At 43.9% G+C, this 3,585-nt stretch overlaps 1 long non-coding RNA gene across 3 annotated transcripts; it reads left to right on the top strand.

Annotated features, from left to right (window-relative positions):
* The first annotated feature begins 249 nt into the window (after positions 1-249).
* On the top strand, positions 250-2,691 carry LOC120698898. Of its 3 annotated transcripts, none has more exons than XR_005685066.1 (5): positions 250-612; positions 689-765; positions 1,397-1,500; positions 1,667-1,743; positions 2,398-2,691. It is a non-coding gene; the product is annotated as an uncharacterized LOC120698898 (long non-coding RNA). The 3 variants fall into 3 exon arrangements; XR_005685065.1 differs by having other exon boundaries at positions 1,394-1,500; XR_005685064.1 differs by lacking the exon at positions 1,397-1,500 and having other exon boundaries at positions 254-612.
* The last annotated feature ends 894 nt before the right edge of the window (positions 2,692-3,585 follow it).

The raw sequence follows: 3,585 nt of genomic DNA, 5'->3' as shown, positions 1-3,585 counted from the left end.
GCAACTGGGAGTTGGGGGCGGCGCTGCCCTCCGGTGGAGGGGATTCCCAAGTCCAAATTAAATCCCCGTGGGTCAATTTTTCCAGGGCGGCGCTGCCACGGGATGCCTAGTTTGGAAGCACCAAAATCCTCCCGGGTTCCCGGCCTTTTCCCGGGGCTGGAAGCCCACGCGGAAATTGGCCCGGGGTCAAATTGCCTTTCCATTTGGAAGCCCACGCTAGCGGGTTAGAAAGCCCGAGCTTCCCGTTTTCCCCGGGGCGAACCCACCCCACCTCGAGACGTTGGGCGCCGCTTCCCCGACCGCGTCGCGAGGGACGCGACAGGAGGGAAGGGGAGCAGCGCCGCCTCTGCCCTCCACCCACCGGCCTCCACCTCGGCTCTCCGGCCTCCGGGTCCGGCTCCGGCTCCACGACCTGCCGGCCCTCCGGCCTCCGCCTCCGGCTCCGGCTCCGGCTCCACGACCTGCCGACCCACCTCCTCCTCCGCATCCGGTCGCCGACACCTCCGCCCCTTCATCTCTGTCGGTCACTCCAACTCCGCTGCTTGGCCTCCCACTCGCTGCAACCTCTCGGCCTTTCCATCGATCTGCAGCCGCGCCTCAAGCTCAGCACATGTGAGTTCTCCCTCTCCTTCTCTCCTAATTTCCTAGGGTTTGTACTCCTCTAACCGCTCCAGATTCCCATGTGTAGATCTTGCAGATCTCGGCCACTACTCTTCTCCAAGAACCACTCCTTGTTCATCTTTTTGCTGGTTACTCTTGGCCTAGGTAAGCCTCCCAACTTTGTATCGCATAATGCCTGTGTGCTTTTCTGTCTGGTTCAAAGCCCAATCAGATTAGTGTCCTGGTCATGTGCTAATTACTCATTTTGATATCTGCTAATTACTTGAATACTTAGATAGCAGTTCTTGAGCAAGGGAATTGTCCTGCGAGCTAACTGATTGTGCCCCTTCCATTGTACTGTAACGTTTATTCTTGTTTAATAAACTTGGTTTTAATTTAAGCATTCAAATTAAAAGAATGCTTATATACTACAAAGCTCCTGTCATGAGACTCCTAGCAGTATTGTTTAAATGCTTATATAATATACAAATCTGAAGTCTGCTCATGTGCATGCATTAAACATGCTGCTGCCTTGCTATTGCTATTTGCTAGTTCTTGTGATAGTTAATTTAAGCTTCATTTGGCACTGTCCTTCAAATAACTTTGCCAAAAAAAATAGGACTGGTATAAGATATGGTCTAGTATTTATGCAGCAATAACTATGGATTCAAATAGTATTTATCTAGCTAGCATGTTTGAACAGATGACAGTTGTTTCTATTTTTATATGCTGTTGTTTCCATATGACAGCTAGCTAGCACTATTTTACTAATAAAACAATATTATGTCTATAGTAGAAAATGGATTCTTGGGAGGATCAAGTTAGAAGATTCATGTTAGATGAGGAAGAAGTGGATGACGAGCTATTTCTAGTTATGGTCCCTGCGCTTCAATTGTGCATGTACGACGAGAAGATGCCAGAGCACACCTCATCTCTATCTTGCTATGCAAATATGCTGATCACTAGCTCTATTTTAGTTAGCTAACTATTTAAACTAGTTCACTTGCACTCTTAGCTGTTAGTATACTTACATAATATTATTAGGCTTATACAGATTTGTGTGCAGCTTGTTTTGCAGAACTCACCATTCAATTCTACTGGTACAATGGCAGGAAGTGGTAACACGTGTTGATTTGACAAAAGGTATCACCACTTGCATATCTGATTATACATATCTAATGAAACAAAGAGTATTTATAGATGTTTGTGGAGCCAAGCGAAGAAGCTTTCTTGTTTTCAATTAATTCAGTTCTAAGCTTATATTGCCTGAGATAAATTGTTAGCATTTAAGTTCAAGATTTAGCACCAGTACCTTCTGTAGTGATAGCACTTGTACCGGCTCCTTGTTTTGATATCAAGTTGTCAAAATATATATGCACTTTGTCCCTAATGATGAATGTAGTTCAGTTCGTAAAACTACTGGAAGTAGGAGATCAGATCTTAGTAAAGAGGAGCCTGTTTCATTCACTATTAGTCTATTTATGCACAGAATGTGCCTCCACACATGTGTGTCAGTTTTCATTCATGCATTTATGCCTGCATTCATTTTTAACACATGAACTACTAGTTGCTCATTGTCGGTGCAAGGCAAAAACCAGTACTTGTTTGTTAACAAAAATTACTTCCGTATTTACTTGAGTTGCTGATCTTTGCTGCTTCAAGATTAAAAATATATATGCTTTCTTTTACTTACCTGTTCTTTAACATGGTCAGATATATATAACTTGCAAGCTTTATCCAATCATTTTCTAGACCATTTTCAGCAGTGACTCCATTTTACTATTGATCTAATTGCAGATGTCTACCAACCAGAGGCTCGATTACACCAAGCAGAGGCTTCTTGAGGGACTCAACTAGCTCTGTATATATGTCTATCATCGTCAGAGTCTATAATATTTTAGCTGTCTTCTAAATTTGTAAAAACTATCCTTTTTATGTCTCTAGCATCAACTGAGTGAATGTTGTTCTACCATTTGTAGCTGAAACTTGGTACTTTCTGATAGATTGATTTGTCTAAATTTCTAGAAAATATCATGTATGTGATGGCTCCATGACTTTGGTGACAGATTTTTCTTGTTTATCAGCATGTCATCCAAAATGTGCTACTCATGAATATAGTGATAGCCTGCTCATATAAAAAAGTTACGCTATTAACTTAGAATTACTGATATATGTCATATATTCTTGGTTGGTATTTTTTTTTTAAAAAGAACATGCATGGTGGTGGTACGGTTGTCTGCAGTCTGCCCTTACAGCGCTGCCCCGCGTCAGAAGCAAAATAATTCCCGCGTCAGAACTCAGACTTGCCTCCAAACAGCAATTAGTTGAGGGGCGGCGCTGCCCTCCAGTGGAGGGGATTCCAAGTCCAAATTAAATCTCCGTGGGTCAATTTTTGCCGGGGCGGCGCTGCCACGGGCTACCAAACTAGCCCTTAATGAAATGACGCCCAGTTCTCCTGCATTAGTTGAGAGAAAAAAAATTGCGGATTGGTTCGGAGGCTGTTCATGGATGGAAATGTCCCGCGCCGCTGAGCATGGTATGTCAGCCACTGGGTAATGGTCCCTAGGAACTTAACCTTATACTAATGGGATACGCCCTCAGAATGCGATAGCTATGGAGGCAGAGAGGGATATGACCTCAGAGTGCGATGGCCGTGGGTGCGGAGAACTGAGAACTCATGAGTTTGGTCCTAATTGTCAATGAGCACTGCTTATTAGAACCTCGAAGGAAATCCACAATGGAGATGACACTTCATTATTTTTTCTGGAAGGATGACTGGATAAAAAAATGTGCTTGGCGCAACAAATTGTGTCATTGGTCTATAACCAAATCAGGTCAAGAGCACGCCAATTGTACAGGTTGCGCACAAGGGCTGCTGAGCAATTAATGGGGTCTGAGAAAACAATGGCAATTTGTCTGCTGCACTAATCATTCAGTACCTGGATCTATGGATAGTGATTGGCACGGTGCAATTGCACCCGGAAA

This window comes from Panicum virgatum, chromosome 3K, assembly GCF_016808335.1.
Source record: "Panicum virgatum strain AP13 chromosome 3K, P.virgatum_v5, whole genome shotgun sequence".
Lineage (NCBI taxonomy): Eukaryota > Viridiplantae > Streptophyta > Magnoliopsida > Poales > Poaceae > Panicum > Panicum virgatum.
Note: the sequence above shows the minus strand (reverse complement) of the source record. Positions and strands in the feature narration are given on the sequence as shown.